This window comes from Trichechus manatus, unplaced genomic scaffold (assembly GCF_000243295.1).
Source record: "Trichechus manatus latirostris isolate Lorelei unplaced genomic scaffold, TriManLat1.0 scaffold00087, whole genome shotgun sequence".
Lineage (NCBI taxonomy): Eukaryota > Metazoa > Chordata > Mammalia > Sirenia > Trichechidae > Trichechus > Trichechus manatus.
Genome location: NW_004444023.1, coordinates 7099102 through 7118477, shown reverse-complemented (window position 1 = coordinate 7118477; position 19376 = coordinate 7099102).

Here is a 19376-nt window from a genome sequence, read left to right as displayed (position 1 = left end):
ATGACTCTCCCAAACATTGAGCAAACCAACCCTGATTTTAAAAAATGGGTTATCTACAACTCCATTTATACTCAGTTAAAAACAGATAAAACTTCTTACCTCAAGTAGATACATGAGACTAAATGGGCAGCTCTCATCCAGAGGTGAGATGAGAAGGTAGAGAGGGTCAGGAGCTGGTTGAATGGACATGGGAAATCTGGGGTGGACAGGAAGAGTTGTGCTGTCACAGTATAGGGAGAGCAATTAGGGTCACATAACAATGTGTGTATAAATTTTTGTAGAGAGACTAACTTGAACTGTAAACTTTCACTTAAAGCACAATTTTTTTAAAAAAGGTAAAACTAAATAAATTATAATGATTAAATAAATTAGATTAACGGAAACAGAATAACCAGAACTGGAATGAGATGTCCATGCATTGTGAATAATGTAAGCAATGCCACTGAACAATCTGTGTAGAAATTATTGAATGGGAGCATAAACTGTTGTGTAAAGCTATACCAAAAACACAATAATTATTTTTTAAAAGTTATAATGATTAGGAATAATTAAGTACATGATAAAATACAAGGAAAAGCCTGGAAGTGTTTGCTATAGTGAGCAAGATGGTAATGACCTTGGGGTGTGAGGTTTGGATATGATTGGGAAAAGGCGCCACCTGGGTGCTGGCAATATTCTATTTCTTCTTCGGGCAGTGGTTAGTTACAAGTATATACGCTAGTTATACTAGTTAAGTTGTACATTTTTGAAAAAGATAAATTTAGGAAATTTAAAGGAATGGAGGAGCCCAAAAATACCAAAAGCAAAATCAAGAGGCCAGAAACACCAAAAGCTTGTTCTTTGATAAGACCAATAAAATATAAACATTCAGAGTGAGATGGATCAAAAGATGAAGACGAGTGGCACAAATAAAGAATATAAGGAATTAGCAGGAGAAATGACCCAGATAAAATCAACATTTTCTAGCCTTGAAATAATACTACAAACCTCATTATGTCATTAAATTTGAAGTCCTGGATGAATTTATGATTTTATGATCCTACTTCCTGGAACAACTATACAGCAAGCGTATGAACAGGCAACAAAACAAAAATGTACCAAAAACTACCAACATACTTATCTATTTTGTACTGAAGAACTGAGCCAATGCATCATGATAAGGGTAATACAGAAACATTACAAAGAAGGACAAAAAATTAAGGTTATTTTCAGACAATATGATCATCTATATGGAAAAAAAGATGGAAGGAATTGCCTGTTTAAGAGAAAATGCTACCCAGGAACGAAAGAGCAGATTTTTACATACATGTTGTTTTTATTGTTGTTAAGTGCCATTGATTCGACTCATGGCAACCCCATGTATGCAGAGTAGAACTGCTCCAAAGGGTTTTCAAGGCTGTGACTTTTCCGAACAGATCGCCAGGCCTGAAACATGAGGGTCGCTATGAGTCGGAATCCACTCGATGGCAACGGGTTTTCGTTTTTCTTTTCTGGGTGAGTTCGAACGCCCAACCTTTGGGCTACTAGTCGAATGCTTTTACATACATACTTGGGTAGAACTGCTCCATAGACCTAAGCTCTCTCTATGCCATTCCTAACTCCAAGCTCATCTCCATGCCATTCCAGTGGGAACTGGAACTGGACCCACAAGGATTTACTAATAAACTGGGATATGGCTCACCTTGCCAATCGATAAATAATAATAAAATAGCGATTCTGTCAGCAAAACAGAAAGCGTGCATGTATGAGAAGCTCTGCGGGCCATAAAGTCTCCCACACAACGACTCACGTCTACTTTTGCAGCGCGAAAGCAGCCCTAGACCTATGGGCGGCGTGGTGGATTAGTCCCTCCATCAGTAGCTAGCCAACTACTGGATGAGAGAAAATACATGATTATCTGAACCAAGGCTTTCCAACTACTGCCTGAGTAACATACTGCCTCTGTCCCAATAGCTGAGGTTTCTGGGGTACTGGGGTTCCAAAGCTTCGTCCTCACAATCCTCCGTACCACAAACGCAGATCACCCTCAAGACCTTATTAAAGCGAAACCTAAAACAGACAATCCTACGATGTTCATCCCCCGGCTCCAACTTCACTGATCCCCATATTAAATCCTGAACCCGAACCAAACACCACATTCATCGTAAACACCACCTCCACCCCTTACGAGCAGAGTGATCCGCAAAGCTCCAGCACCCTGACAGTCAGGATACCCTTAATCGTTAAACAAGGGCGCTCACCCCAAGTCTGACCCCAAAGGCACCGACTCCCACCTGCTTCCCCCCAAACGCCTACGCCACTACGCTCCCCTCAGGAACGACATGGCTTCTCACTACTCCACGTACACACTGCGCCCTCGCCCTCTTCAAAGGGCAAAACACACACTGACCTACTTCTCTCCTAAACCAACAGGCGTTCCGAAAACCTACACTTACTTCCGTGAACTCCTTCTACTTATCGACTCCTCCCTCGGGATCCCTATCCGCCTAGGAAGGCCCGCGAGGGTCTGGGAATTTGGAATAGGAATGGACAGCGGCATTTCCGGTATGGCCTTAGGTGACAATATGTCTGCACCCTCCTGGGCTTGTCTCTGTGAAAGCGGCCACATTTGAAAACCAGTCATACAGAGCGAAAGCGGCCCTGTTTTTTTGCCACACAACGGTTAAAGGCTTAATGGGTCAGGCGCTAACGGAAAGGTTAGCAGTTCAACCCAGTTATCGCCTCCAGAGAAAACTCTTGGCGATGGGCTCCTGTAAATATTAAACCTGTTGCCGTCCAGTCGGTTCCGACTCATAGTGACCCTATAGGACAGAGTAGACTGCCCCATAGGGTTTCCAAGGAGCAGCTCGTGGACTTGAACTGCCGATATTTTGGTTAGCAGTTAATCTCTCAACCACTGTGCCAGGAGGGCTCCCCGTAAATATTACAGCCTAGACAACCCTATGGAACAGTTCTACTCTGTCACATGGAGTCGCTATGAGTTGAAAATCCACTCAATAACACCCCAAAACAACACAAGTCGGGGATGACCAGGAAGATTAGAAAGCCAACCAAACTGTCTGGTTTCCTGGCTCTTTGACCCTTGTGGAAAATAGATTTTCGGTAGCTAGAGCTTCACAAGAAAAACATGGCAGATGTTGAATAGGAAAATTAATAACAGATAGCTTACTTCGATTTTAAAGTTTTTTTATCCACAAAACCAAATATTAACCATAAAAAGCCTGACCCAAACTGCAAAAGCCTGCCAGAAACTGGTCTATAGCAATGTCCTGTTGCTGTACAGTCGATTCCAACTCACAGCGACTCTAGAGGACAAAGTAGAAATGCCCCATAGGGTTTCCAAGGAGTGGCTGGTGTATTCAAACCGCAGACCTTTTCGTTGGCAGCCGAGCTCATAACCACTGCACCACCAGGGCTCCCTATAACAATGTATATTTGTCTTATCTTACTTGCGGTGCAATGAATTACTTAATGTGGCCGTTCTAGCCATGGTCTTTGTGACTCCCACACAATTACTAGGTGGGCATATGCTCACTTCCTTCAATTGGGAGCTACCAAGACTAGGGCATTGATTTACAGTTCCCCTCCAGAAAAAACAAGTTCAGCTTAACAGCACTAGTTTTCTTTTGGCTCAATATAGTAAGAAACATTTAACAGAAAACTGGATTTTAGATAACTACATGGATGTAAGTAAAATCTGTTCTTACCTACTAGCATAGAAATAAAACCTTTCCTCCTGGTTCTGACTACTAGCCCTAAGAGTTAGGTGTGTGCCTTACTGTTGTCTGCCTCCTTCCTTGGGATGGTCACTGAAACTTCACTCCCTCCTGGCTTTCGTGGAACTTGCCATGGCCTGCCCCTGGCTTATCTGTACTCCACATACCACAAGTGTCTGAGCTCAGAGCCATTCATATACTTGCTAACAGTTCCTAGTAGCTGAACATCTCTCCTGGATCTTTAAAGACATTGTCAGGAATCCTGAGGTATCTACAAACTCCTTCAATAGTTAAGGTTCTACCTGCTATTGCAAACTCAGCCAATGTCAAACCTATGGAACTATCATCCATGCTTCCCCACTCGCCGCCCACCTATGAGGCAGAATCGACTCCATGGCAATTGGTTTCGTTTTTTTTTTTTTTTTGCTATGCAAATAAGGCATATGAAACCTGTCAGGGTTGGGGTTGTGTGTCAGGTTGGCTAGCCATGATTACCAGTATTGCATGGGTGTCCTCCATTTTAAGTGTTGCGGATCCTGACCTCTATATGTTGATGAGGCAGGATTGGCATAGCGTGTGTCTTGGGTTATAGCCTTGCAGGAGGGTGTGACTCAAGTCCCACCCTTACTCAAGTTATGCCCTTCCCAGGGGTGTGGCCTGCCTCTAAGGTATATGTGTGGATGCCCTAGTGGGGCTCTCCATCTCTACAAGTGGATCCCATGTCCAGTTTGTGATGATCTGACCTCCGGTTCTTGGGACTTGAGCCAGAGGCCTGCCGTATGACCTGCCAATTCTGGGATTTGCCGGCCTTCACAGCACTACGGGCCAGTGGCCTATCGTCTGAAATGATTCACCAGGTTCTGCAGCCTTGTGAGCCAGCAGCCTGTAGTCTGAACTGCTGGTTTGGGTTCATCAGCCCCTATAGCCACGTGGGTCAGATGAAGCCTGCGCCTGACCCACAGATTTGGGACTTGCCAGCCTCCACAACCACATGAGCCATTTTCTTAATACGGTTTGTGAGTTCTGTAAAACGTTGCAGCAAATCAGAGAACCCAAAGATGGGAGGGAGAGTACTGAGGTGAGGGTGAGTAGTTGATGTTAGAGATGATGGAGTGGTACAGCAGTTTGGAAAAGCTGGACATTTGGGATATCTTTAGCCTCTGACTCAGAGGAACGAGCTTTGTGCTGATCCTTATAAAATAAATTATTCATTTACTACTAGAAAAGGATAGTTGTCAAACCATTTCCTCCTAATTTAAATTTCAAAAAGTCTCAAGGCTGCAGGTGGGTGAAGGACCAAATTATTAGCAGCCAGGCCAGAAGTAACCAGATATTAGTTGATCTCTGTAAAGGGGGAAAGAAAAGGGTTCAATCAATCAATTTAAGATTACCCAAAGGTTAATCTTCTATATTTCTCCCTACTGTTTATAAGCCTGTGGTACAGTGAATTACTTAATATGGCCTTTCTAGCCATATTCTTTGTAACTCCCACACAATGATTGGGTGGGATGGTGCAAATGGGGTGCTTGTGGCCCACAACAGTATTGGACAGTGTCATGGATTGAATTGCATCCCCCCAAAATATGTGTCAACTTGGCTAGGCCATGATTCCCAGTATTTTGTGACTGTCCACAATTTTGTCATCTGATGTGATTTTCCTATGTGTTGTAAATCTTATCTCTATGATGAGATGAATGAGGCAGGACTCAATCTACAAGATTGGGGTAAGTCTTGAGCGAATCTCTTTTGAGATATAAAAGAGAGGAGTAGAGAGACATGGGGACCTCATACCACCAAGAAAGCAGCGCTGGGAGCAGAGCACATCATTTGGACCCGGGGTTCCTGCATGGAGAAGCTCCTAGACCAAGAGAAGACTGATGACAAGGAACGTTCCCCCAGAGCTGACAGAGAGAGAAAGCCTTCCCTTGGAGCTTGCACCCTGAATTTGGACTTCTAATCTACTACACTGTGAGAGAATAAATTTCTCTTTGTTAAAGTTATCCACTTGTGGTATTTCTGTTATAGCAGCACTAGATAACTAAGACAGACAGTTTGCTGCTAATATGAATAAGGTGTATGGAAACCGTGATAGTTAAGGTTATATGTCAACTTGGTTAGGACATGATTTTCAGTGGTTTGGCAGTTATGTAATGATGTAATCATCCTGTATTTTGTGGTCTGATGCGATTATCCTCATTTCGTGATGTGTTGTAAATTGTAGCATCTGTACCTGTGGTTATGGTCCCATTTGGGAGAGAGTTGTCTGTTATGTTAATGAGGCAGAATTAGAGTCAGATGTATATTGCTACACCACCTTACAAGAGGGTGTGACTCAAGTCACCACCTGTTATGGATTGAATTGTGTCCCCAAAAAATGTGTATCAACTTGGCTAGGCCATGATTCCCAGTATTGTGTGACTGTCCACCATTTTGTCATCTGATGTGATTTTCCTATGTGTTGTGAATTCTACCTCTATGATGTTAATGAGGCAGGATTAGAAGCAGTTATGTTAATAAGGCAGTACTCAATCTACAAGATTAGGTTGTTTCTTGAGTCAATTTCTTTTGAGATATAAAATAGAGAAGCCAGTAGAGAGACAGAGGGCCCTGTTATAACCAAGAATGAAGAACCAGGTAGGCAGATGTGGTGCGATGGATCACTTTTGTGTGGCCTTTCTAGCCATGGTCTTATAACTCCCACCCAAGTGATTGGGTGGGACTGTGTGATAGGGTAATTGTGGCCCACCTAAGGGATTGGTCAGTTTTAGCATCCCGCTGGGATTGAAATGAGCTACCCCAGAGGCAGGAAAGAGAATTCCACCACCACAAAGGAGAGAACAGGCAGGAGCAGAGAGCGTGACTGTCTTAGTTATCTAGTGCTGCTATAATAGAAATACCGCAAGTGGATGGCTTTTACAAAGAGAAATTTATTCTCTCACAGTGTAGTAGGCTACAAGTCCAAATTCAGGGTCCTGGCTCCAGGGGAAGGTTTTCTCCCTCTGTCAGCTCTGGAGGAAAGTCCTTGTGATGCATCAGTCTTCCCTTGTCTGGGAGCATCTTAGCGCAGGAACCTCAGGTCCAAAGGATGCACTCTCCTCCTGGCACTGCTTTCTTGGTGGTATGAGGTCCCTTGTGTGTCTCTGTTTGCTTCTCTCTTTTATACCTCAAAAGAGATAGGCTTAAAACACTATCTAATCTTGTAGATCTCATCAATATTACTGCCGCTAATCCATCTTATTACATCATAGTGATAGAATTTACAATACACAGGGAAATTACATCAGATGATAAAATGGTAGACAATCATACAATACTGGGAATCATGACCTAGCTAAGTTGACAGATATTTTTCGGGGGCACAATTCAATCTATGACAGCATCCTTTGGACCCAGGATCCCTGCACTGAGAATCCCCTGGAACTAGGAGATTGTTGTGTGGTGTTGGAGAAACGGCAGCAAGAGAGACTGGCAGGAGATGGCGCAGTGGGCTTCCAGCCCAAGGAACAAGAAAGCTGAGTGCCTTTGGGCAGAGGTCCGGGGCCAGAGAGAGGCGTGCCTGCAAGCACAGCTGGGAAGAGGCTGTCCTGATGGAAGCACTATATCCTGAACCTGAATTGTAACGTGTTACTTCCCTCATAAACCCCATAGTTGTGAGTATTGTCTGTGAGTTCTATGTGGCCATTGCAATGAATTATCAAACCCAGCAGAGAAGTAGAGAGTGCTGTAGGAGGGACAGTTGGTGTCAGAATTGGTGAAGATGGTGGCGAGAGGAGGCATGTCTAACCTCTGCATCATAGGAATCAGCCTTGGGCTGTTGATCTTGATTCTCCTCCCCCTGCGAAGTTAGAGGAGGTCAGACACCACCCCTAAGCCATGTTTACTGTAGGTGTCAGAAGTGCAATTCTTTGCAATGGCTCCAGACTCATGGAAGCATGGAACTTTGTAAGAGAAAGAATGAAGGGGCTTGGGAAGTGAAACTTTTGATTCTTAGATTGTTACTTTGGTTGTTGTTACCTATAATGGCTGAAAGGAAATTTATGCTGCAGCTGAGGGAGAAAAGCTTGGGGAAAAGCCAGACCAGAAAAGCAGGATGATTGATAGGGGTACAGTGTCTACTGATTCCACCCAACCAGAGGCCCAAGGCCATATGCATATGAATGGGTAAACAGTTAAAGTGTGGAGAAGATGAAACTGCAATATTTTAGAAAGGGTTATGTGTTTAAAATTATGTGATTAACTGAATCTACTATGAATATTGAATGTTTCTCCTACCTAGTGTTGTAAAGCAGACCTACATGTATGGCAGAAATGAATATTGGATATTACAGCTTTAAAGAGAGTGTGTAACTCAGCGTTCAGCCAATACTTGATTAGATATGCTAAAAGGGGAACTAGGATTTGCCCGAGGGAAACACAGGCTATTTGAATGTCATAGCCCTGTGTTTAGAGTTGGGGCCTTTGATTGAAAACCTGAGTTCCATCAAGATTTTACAAAGGGTGGAGTTGCCATTCATATGGACTAGGAGAATAGGACTGCTCAAATTTGAGGGAGCAGAGTTGCCATTCCAGTGGGCCTGGAAGGCAGAACTAAAGCCCAGGGCCGAGGGGCCTCCACTCAGAATCCAGAGAGTGTAGCCAATACCTAGAGTTTGGAGGACATTGTCTAAATGGTCTCAGAGAACAGAGGATTCTTTTCAAGACCTGAGGGCTAATATAATGTGTTCTGCTGACTTGCTTGGTGCCTGTTATGCCTTCTTTCCCTCCAATTTTTTCCCATTTGCAATAGAAATGTCTAGCTTGTGCCTGTTCCACCATTGTACTTTGGAAGCAGATAACTTGTATTCTAGATTTCACAGATGAAGAGGAATTTTTGGATTTTGGACTTGGAGTTGATTTCAGACTTTTGCTATGATATGATGGGGTGAATGTATTTTACATGTGTCAATGACATGAATTTTGGGGGCCAAAGGGTGGAATGTTATGGATTGAACTGTGTTCCCCAAAAATGTATTTCAACATGGCTAGGCTATGAGTCCCAGTATTGTGTGATTGTCCACAATTTTGTTATGCGATATGATTTTCCTATGTGTTGTAAATCCTACCTCTGTGATGGTAATGAGGCAGGCTTAGAGGCAGTTATGTTACTGAGGGAGGACTCAATCTACAAGATTAGGTTGTTTTTTGAGTCAGTCTCTTTTGAGACATAAAAGAGAGAAGCCAGTAGAGTGACAGGGGGACTTCATGTCACCAAGAATGTAAACCAGGAGAGAAGCATGTCATTTGGACCTGGGATCCCTGTGCTGAGTAGCTTCTAGATCAGGGGAAGATTTATGACAAAGACCTTCCCCCAGAGCCAACACAGAGAGAAAGCCTTCCCCTGAAGATGGCACCCTGAGTTCAGACTTTTAGTCTCCTAGACTGTGAGAGAATAAAATTCTCTTTGTTAAAGCCATCTGCTTGTGGTATTGCTGTTATAGCAGCGCTAGATAACTAAGATACCACCATTACCCCAGTCACTACCTTTACCACCTTATTCAAGTCACACTCTTCCACTGCCTTGCTCAAGTAAGGGGAGTTTCCTTGAGGGTATAGTCTGCATCCAATAAATATATGAATGCTCTGGCAAAGCTCTCTCTTTTGCTCTGGATCCTGCACATGGCCCATCATTTTCTAACCACAGATTCTTGGAACTTTAGCCAGCAGTCTATCATTTGACCTGATTTTCCACCATCCACAGCCTTGTGAGCCAGTAACCTGTCATCTAACCTGCCAATTTCAGTTTGTCAGCTTGTAACCACATGAATCAGGAGAAGCCTCCAGCCTGATGCCTGACCCAAGGATTTGGGACTTGCCAGCTCCCACAACCATGTGAGCCATTTCCTTGATGGTTCATGAGTTCTGTGAGACATTGCAGTGAATTATGGAACCCAAAGAGGGGAGGGAGAATACTAAGGGTAGGAGGAGTAGTTGATGTTAGAGATGATGGAGTGGTACAGCAGTTTAGGAAAGTTGAACATTTGGGACATCTTTAACCTCTGCCTCATAGGAACCAGCTTTGTGCTGATCCTTCTAAAAGACATTATTCATTTAAAGTCTCCTTGTACCTAGCTTCTTTGAGCCATTTGCTTTTTCTGGAATCAAAATGTGTCCCTATATTGCATATAGAATAACTGCTCAGAATAAATCTTATGTTCCAATTTTGGTGAGTTTTCATTATTTTTAACACAGGGAACAAATCCCTTTCAGCAGGCTGGGCAGAAAAGTACTCTTGCCGCACCATTTGAAGACTATATTTAAAAAAAGGAAGGAAATGGACAAGTGGGAGTTCAAGTGTCTGTACAGCAAAGACCCACTCCTGGGAAGGGAAAAAGGGTGTTAAAGGAAATGGCTCTCCCCATTAAAACTTAACTCTTAAGCCCTTAACAACTAAAAACTTGTGATAAAGACAGTTCTGAGAAAAGTTTAAATATATTAGATAAGCCACAACTACCCTAAAGGATGCAGATACACAAACTTAATAAACCAATCCAAGCCACCTCCTGTCAATTAAGTCAATGACAACTAATCATTTTAAATTTCCCTTTTGGGTGAGTAAGCGACCATTGAACTGGGGCAATTAACATAGCTAAAATGACTGATCTCAAACCTAAATTAAAACTCCATTTTGAATTAAACTGAAGTCTTCACTTCTGTTGTTCTAAAGAGACAACTTAGATTCTTGTAAAAGTTTAACTGCTCCTAGCACAAAAAAAGAGCAAAGGTTAAAACTTCAGCTTGTACAAGGAATTGTTTGTTAAAGGTGTCTGTTAAAAATCTTTGCCAGCTTGATCTGAAAAGCATGCCTTGTTCAAATATGTTCCTGGAAGTTAGGAAATAGAATTAATAATGTTAAGTAAAGGATGAAGCCTGCTATTGTCTCATAACTCTGTAACCAAGATGTAGCCTTATAGTCCCTAGTTTTCTACTTGGACTCCCTCAAATTATAGAATTTTTTAACTCACTAAGGCCTTCACTCTATTTCGGCCGATGTCTTCTAAATCTGTAACTTAGGTAGAAACATAAGCTTGTTGCTTTAAGATAAGAAAAAGAAATCAACCTGCAGCTGTGACAGAAAATTGACTCAATTATTTCTGGTAGAATACGTTGTTAAACAAATCCCAGGATGATTAACAGATTTACTGATGTTAAGAGAAATGTTTAAGAAAGGTTAACTTTTGCCATGTAAACTCCAGTGCCTGCAAGCACATGGTCCTTTGGTCACTCCACTTGATAAATACCTTTCCCTCTTCTTGCTTTTTAGAACATTGAAGCATCCCAGATGGGTGCTTGCATGTCCCCCATTTTGTGAAACATTTTATCCTTCAGTAAACCTCTTTGTTTTTATTTCTACCAGGGTGTAAGTCTAGTGTTTCATTAAGACATGGGAAATCTCCTAACAGTTTGTAATGTATATAAGGTGATCAAAATTGTAATAGGAGAACATCTCTTTGAAGGGTGCTCCCTGTTCCCAAACAGATTTTTTTTGTTCAATGACACTTTTTAACTCCCAATGACTTTTGGATCAGACTTTTCTGTTGACAGGGAAAAAGCAAAAAACCAGTAAGTGGACCACCAAGGAAAGCTTCTTACAGAAAATGGCTTGCAGGAAGTGGCTTTTACAAGCAGAAAGAGTTGGAGAAGCTGGTACTGTATGTGAGTGGCCATTACAGACAGGGCAAAAGGGAATCAGCCAGTTATATTTGCAGTTAGGCATAAGGGAAAAGCCACTAAAGGTCAGGTCAGTAAACAGCAAGTAGATTGCCAGGCCTTTCTTATTAGTCTGTGATAGTCTAGAAGCTCCAATAAAACTTGTTCAACATCATAGCAACATGCAAGCCTCCACTGAAGAACTGGTGGTGGGTTCCTGTCCTAGGCTGGGTTCTCTAGAGAAGCAAAACCAGTAAAGTGTGTAAATATATACAGAAAGAGAGTTATATCAAGGAAATGGCTCACACAGTTGTAGAAGCTGGAACGTCCCAAGTCTGTGGATCAGGATAGAGGCTTCTCTTGAATCACGTAGCCACAGGGGTTGGCCAACCCAAGATCGGCAGGTCAGAGAGCAGGGCTCTTGCTCATAGGCTGTGAAGATCGACAAATCCCAAGATTGGCAGGCAAGACCACAAGGCTTCTCCTAATTCATGTAGCTGCAGGGGCTGGCGAACCCAAGATCAGCTGGTTGGAGAGCAGGGCTCTTGCTCACAGGCTGTGAAGATCGACAGATCCCAAGACTGGCAGGTAAGCTGTTAGCTCAAGTCCCAAGAACTGGAGGTCAGACAAACAGGAGGCAGCTGCAGGATCCAGAGCAAGCAAAAAGCCAGAATGTCTGCTTATATTCGTATGCAGGCCACACACCCCAGGAAACTCCCTTTCAGCTGATTGGCTACTTACAGCAGATCCCATCATGGGAGTGATCACATATAAACACTGAGAATCATGGCCCAGCCAAGCTGACACACAATCTTAGCCATCACAGTGCCCTTGACATGCATGAGCCAGAAATGGAAATCAGGCCTCCCACATGAAAGGGGAGAAATCTACTATTGAATCGCCATTGCCCTCAACTTCTCATTCATTTCATTTCTCAGCCAGAAGTCATTGCAAAAACAAGAATAGAGATTTGGGGGATTATCTGGAACAGAGGGTATGGAGATGGATGAGAAAAAGTCCAATGATCAACCCAAACACAATCACGTGTCATCCTCACACTCCACACCACTGACTGTTGATGCTGTCTCAAAAATAACACTTGGATCACTCCCTCTTCTCTGTCTTCATTGCTTTACTTCACTTCTCCAAATTACTGCTTAATTTGCCACCTCACTGGCCCCTACAAGTGACACTTCAATCAAAGGATTATTCAAAATATTAAACTGCTGTATGGAAGAACTCTTGGCTCAGTGCATGACAACTCTTGTTGTCATCCAGCTACAGATTTATGATTAAGGTTGGACACACCTATATTCTCAATTCCTCCTCTTCTCACTAGGACTAATAATAAGAACAATAATATCTTATTAATTGCCTGATTTCCAGGTGCCATTTTAACTGCTTTCCACAAACACCCTATGAAGAAGATAATTATTTTAAATATAAAATTGGGACACAGGTAAGTTAAGTACTCAATGTTGCTCAATGGTTTAGAGCTGGGGAGTGGCTAGCAGGACTCAAATACTGGCAGTGAGACTTCAGATCTTACTCCTAACCACTATGTGATAATACTGCCTGTCAGCCCAGAAGAGACTGAGGTCATGGGGACAGGTGAACAGTGATCTTCACTGGGACCATGAGGATCCCGGGTTTGATAGCAGAGGCTGTGTAGTTTTCCTAACTCGTTAAAGAATGCTGTTGGTATTTGGATCGGGATTACATTGTACTGTAGATTGCTTTGGGTAGATTTGACATTTTCACAATGTTTAATCTACCTATCTATGAGCATGGTATGTTTTTCCATTTATGTAGGTCTCTTTTGGTTTCTTGCAGTAGTGTTTTGTAGTTTTCTTTGTATAGATCTTTTACACCCCTGGTTTGATTTATTCCTGTTTTTTTTTTTTTTTTAGGGGATATTATAAATGATTTTTCTTTCCTGATTTCCTTTTCATAGTTCTCTTCATTGGTGTATAGGACGCCAACTGATTTTTGTATGCTTATTTTGTATCCTGCTACTCTGCTGAATTAATCTTTCTATTAATCCCAGTAGTTTTCTTGTGGAGTTTTTTGGGTTCTTTATACATAGTATCATATCATCCACAAATAGGGGTATTTTTACTTCTTCCTTACCTATCTGGATGCCCTTTATTTCTTTTTCTTGCCTTTTTGCTCTAGCTAGGACTTCCAGCACAATGTTAATTAGGAGTAGTGATAAAGGTCATCCTTATCTTGTTCCTGTTCTCAGGAGGAATGTTTTTAGCTTCTCTCTATTAAGAATGATGTTGGCTGTTGGTTTTGAATAGATGCCCTTTATTATGTTGAGGAATTGTCCTTCTATTCCTATTTTATTGAGAGTTTTTATCAGGAATGTGTGTTGGACTTTGTAGAATGCCTTTTCTGCATCGAGATGATCATGTGATTCTTTTCTTTCCTTTTATTTATATGGTAGCTTACGTTGATTGATTTTCTAATGTTGAACCATCCTTGCATACCTGCTATGAATTCCACTTGATTGTGGTGTATTTTTTTTTTGATACAATGCTGAATTCTATTGGCTAGAATTTTGTTGAGAATTTTTGTGTCTATATTCATGAGAGATACTGGTCTGTAATTTTCTCTTTTTTGTGGTGTCTTTGCCTGGTTTTGGTATCAGTGTTATGCTGGCTTCATAGAATCAATTTGGAAGTATCCCTCCTGTGTTCTTAAATAGTTTGAGTACTACTGATGTAAACTCTTCTCTGAATGTTTGGTAGAATTCTCCAGTGAAGCCATCTGGGCCAGGGCTTTTTTTTTGTTGGGAGTTTTGTTTTTTCTTGCCTTCAGTCTCTTCTCTTGTTTTGGGTCTGTTCGGATTTTTTTTTTTTTTAATCTCTGTTTGCGTTAGTTTAGGTAGGTAGTGTATTTGTAGAAATTTGTGCATTTCCTATAGGTTTTCAAATTTGTACTTTTTAACACTTTAAAAGGTCTTTTGCAGCATTTTTGCCCAATGCAATACATCATTTGATTTCTTGACTGCTGTTTCCATCGCATTGATTGTGTATCTAAGCCCTTTACTTGGCCTGAAGGGAAGTTTCCTTTTAAATCGTGACATCTGACCTAGCTCTGAGTCGCTAGGGTTAGAGAAAGAACTGCTGTATGAGTGACTGATGACTGAACAGAACAGAAATGAAAAATAAATGTTTGGATTTGATTTGATGATTATCCTTATAGTTGATGTCAAGAGTAGGGATTCTGAGATTTCCACATACACAGATTCACAGGACAAGTCAAGGGGAGGGCATGGTTGGTAGAGCACACATTTCTCATTCTTTGCTGGAGAGTATCTGCCCTGAATGCATCCTGTTACATTGTGGGGGTGATGAGGGGAGTAGTAACCCAAACTTTAGGGCAGAGATGTTCAAAATTCGGTGTGCATGACCCAGCAATCCCCAAACTTAGGCATATACCCAGAAGTGAAGGCAGGAACACCAACATAAACCTATACGCCGGTGTTCATTGTGGCACTTATCACATGAGAGAGAAGGGTGAAGAACCAAAATGTTCATCAACAGATAAATGGATAAACAGAATGTGGTATATACAATGGAATGTTACTAAGCTGGAAAGAGAACTGAAGTTCCGATGCATTTCACGCATGGATGCACATTAAAAACTCATACAGAACAAAATAAGTAAGAAAAGGACTGTGATGAAATGAATTCCGTTATATAGCCGTTTGCCTTGGTTCTTTGGAAAAACACCTTGGGAGATCTTTTTCCCTAAGCCTTGAGGAGTTGTTACTTTTGCCTTAGTTCTTTGGAGAAGCAACTTGGGGATGGGGCTCCCAGGATGTTTTCTACCCCAGAGGGTTTGTCACTTTGGCCCAGGAGATTTCCTGGATTGATTGACATTTCCTCAGTAAGCTGTAAAAAACTTGATGGTTTAATATTTTTGCCTAGTAATTAACAAGAGCTGAGTTGATTGACATCTCAATGGTAATTGAGGATTTGTTGAACTCTGGTCAGAATTTAGAAATTGGCTATCTCAACCGTAAAAATGGCATGGGGACAGCATCTGACCTCCTCTAACTTCAAGAGGGGAAAGGAGAATCAAGATCAGCAGCCCAAGGCTGATTCCTGAGGCATAGATCAGACATGCCTCCACCCACCCACATTTTTACCAGTTCTGGCAACAAGCCGTCCCTCCCACAGCACTCTCTACTTCTCTGCTGGGTTCAATAATTCCTTGCAATGGCCATACAGAACTCACAGACCATACTCACAGTTATGGGGTTTAATAGGGAAGTGGCAAGTTACAATTCAGGAATGCTTAAGATACATTTCATCAATCAGGACAGCCTCTTCTCAGCTGTGCCAGCAGACACACCTCTCTTTGGCCCCTTGGTCTCTGCCCTGCTTAGCTAGTGTTCCAAAACTCTTTTAGCTCTACCAGTAAGTTTCTGGAGGCACCTCACTCCACTAATAAGCCTCAGATGAAAGTGCTCAGTTCTCTCACTCCATGAGTTGGTGAGTCTAGCTACACTGCCAAGTTCCTGGATGCACCCTACTTCACCAGGAAGCCTCCTGTCTGAAGGTTCTCAGCTCTCTCATTTCATGATCCAGGAAACGCACTGCACCATCTCCAGCCAGTATCCTGGTTCTGCTGCTTCTGCTGCCACCATTTCTCTGCTGCTGCTTCTTCCAATCTCTTGCCATCTACTATGTTACAGGTCTCTCTCTCTCTGTCTCCTGGACCTTAGGGGTTCTCAGTACAAGATTACCAGGTCTAAAGAAAGCGCTCCACTCCTGGCTCTTCTTTCTTGGTAGTGGTGAGATCCTCCCTTCCTGCCTCTTAGATGGTTCACTTTAAGCCTAGTGGAATGGCAAAGCTGACCAATCCCCTTGTTTGGGTTGCATACACCTTATTTGCATGGTCCCAAATCCACAAGGGTGCCATGCATTTTATTTAAATTATCACCACCCTATCTGTTGTCTGATTAGGGTCCATGCCATGGAGCAGTCGAGCCAATGAAATGTACTCCAAGTCAGAAAGAGAGAAAGTTTATTAGAAGGTGACACCAATGGCGCGTCTGACAGCAACACTGGCTCTCTTCATGGAGTCCCGAAAGGTAATTTCCACATCAGAGCTTATAAATCATTTTTGCGAGCATTACTTAGTGTCTTCAGACACATAGCCCACAGATGGTCGGATGAGTATACATCACAAGATAATTACAAGAAACTGTTTATTAGACTAAAGATATGCATGCCAGACATCTGGACTCTAATCTTTATGTTTGTAACAGGCAAAAAAAAAACTTATATAAAATCTCTTGGCTAGTGGAACTGGCCTGCCAATTTTACTCTGACCAAGATAAGGAGCAAGCAAGCAAGAAAGTTGCAGAGCACAAGCACTAGGCAGCCTTCCCAGCTGCTGCCTTGCACGCTGAAGGCTATCCCCCAAGAGACAAAGAAGAGGAAGGAAACCAAGGCCACAAGAGCTGAGAAGACCCCACACCCCTTTGGAAAGAAACCAGTGCAGCTGGTGTAATAAAAAATGACACTGAAAGTGAGGATGTACCAAATACCAAGCCAAAAAACCTTATAGGTTACCTAGAGTATCATTATGGCATTAGTTATGTCAAGCTCTCAATCGCTCATTTTGAAAAGGAGAAAACATGCTGCGAGGTATTAGGGTCACACTATCCAATCCTCTTGGTAGGCCACGAGCAGCTAATTTGCATAGTCCCACCCAGTCAATGTGTGGGAGTCACAAAGTCTATGTCTAGAAGGACCATATTAAGTAACTCACTGCACCGTTATTATCATAAACTTAACCAGGTGGTGGCTCCAATTGCAGCTGCTGTTCCAGATGTGGTTTCGTTGCTTGAGCAAATTAATACCTCTCCTGGTACCTGGTATGCAGCTATTGATCTGGCCAATGCCTTTTTCTCGATTCTGGTTTCAAAGGATCACCAGAAGCAGTTTGCCTTCAGCTGGCAAAGCCAGCAATACACCTTCACTGTCCTACCTCAAAGGTACATCAACTCTCCAGCCCTATGACATAATTTAGTCTGCAAAGAACTTGATCGGCATTCCCTTCCACAAGACATCATACTCGTCCATTACATTGATGACATTATGCTGATTGGAGCTAGTAAGGAAGAAGTATCAAAGACTCTAGACTTATTGGTAAGACATTTGCATGCTAGAGCATGGTAACATAATCCAACAAAAATTCAGGTGCCTTCCACCTCAGTGAAATTTCTAGGTGTCTAGTGGAGTGGGGCATGTCAAGATATTCTGTCTAAAGTGAATGATTAAGTTATTGCCTCTGGCCCCTCCTACAACTAAAAGGCACAATGCCTGGTGGGCCTCCTTGGATTTTGGAGGCAACATATCCCTTGTTTGGATGTGCAACTTAGGCCTATTTTTCCAGTGACTCAAAAAGCTGATAGTTTTGTGTGGGGCCCAGAACAAGAGAAGGCTCTGCAACAGGTTCAGACTGCAGTGCAAGCTGCTCTGCCACTTGGGCCATATAATTCAATGGTGATCCAATGGTGTATGAAGTGTCAGTGGCAGATAGAGATGCTGTTTGCAGTCTTTGGCAGACCACTATTGGTGAATCACAGTGCAGACCCTTAACATTTTGGAACAAAGCCCTGCCATCCTCTGCAGATAACTACTCTCCTTTTGAGAAACAGCTTTTGGCTTGTTACTGGGCCTTAGTAAAGACTGAATGCCTAACCATGGGCCACCAAGCCACCATGTGGCCTGAGCTGCCCATCATGAATGGGTGTTGTCTGACCCACAGTGTCATAAAGTTGGATGTGCACAGCAGCACTCCATCACTAAATGGAAGTGGTATATATGAGATTGGGCTTGAGCATATCTTGAAGGTACAAGCAAGTTGCATGAAGAAGTGGCCCTAATGCCCATAGTCTCCACTCCTTTCACATTACCTTCCCCCACCCAGTATGAACCTACGGCCTCATGGGGAGTTCCTTTTGATCAGTTGACTGAGGAAGAGTAAACTCGTGCCTGGTTTACAAATAGTTTTGCATGATGCACAGCCACCACTTGAAAGTGGACAGTGGCAGCAATGCAGCCCCTATGACCTCTCTGAATAACAGTGGTAAAAGGAAATCCTCCCAATGGGCAGAAATTCAAGCAATGCACTTGGTTGTTCACTTTGCTTGGAAGGAGAAATGGCCAGATGTGAGATTATATACTGATTCATGGGCTGTGGCCAACGGTTTAGCTGGATGGGCAGGGACTTGGAAAGAACATGATTGCCAAATTGGTGACAAGGAGATATAGGGAATCAGTATATGATAGACCTCTCTGAAAGGCCCAAAGAAGTGAAGATATTTGTGTTTCATGTGAATGGTCACCAAAGGGTGAACTCGGCCGAGGAGGACTTTAAGAATCAAGTGGATAGGATGACACATTCTATGGAAACCAGTTATCTTCTTTCCCCAGCCACTCCTGTCATTGCCCAATGGGCTCATGAACAAAGTGGCCACAGTGGCAGAGATGGAGTTTATGCATGGGCTCAGAAACGTGGACTTCCATTCACCAAGGCCAACTTGGCTACAGCCACTGCTGAATGCCCAATCAGCCAGCAACAGAGACCAACACTAAGTTCCCAATATGGCACCATTTCTTGGTGCAGTCAGTCATCAACCTGGTAGCAGCTTGATTACATTGGACTGCTTTGATCATGGAAAGGGCAGCATTTTGTTCTCAATGGGATACTTACTCTGGATACTGATTTGCCTTTTTTGAACTCAATGCTTCTGCCAAAACCACCATCTGTGGACTTACAGAATGCCTCATCCACCATCAAGGTACCCTACACAGCGTTGCCTCAGATCGAGGGACTCAGTGCACAGCAAATGAAGTGTGGCAATGTGCCCTTGATCATGGAATTTACTGGTCTTACCATGTTTCCTATCATCCTGAAGCAGCTGGCTTGATAGAACGATGGAATGGT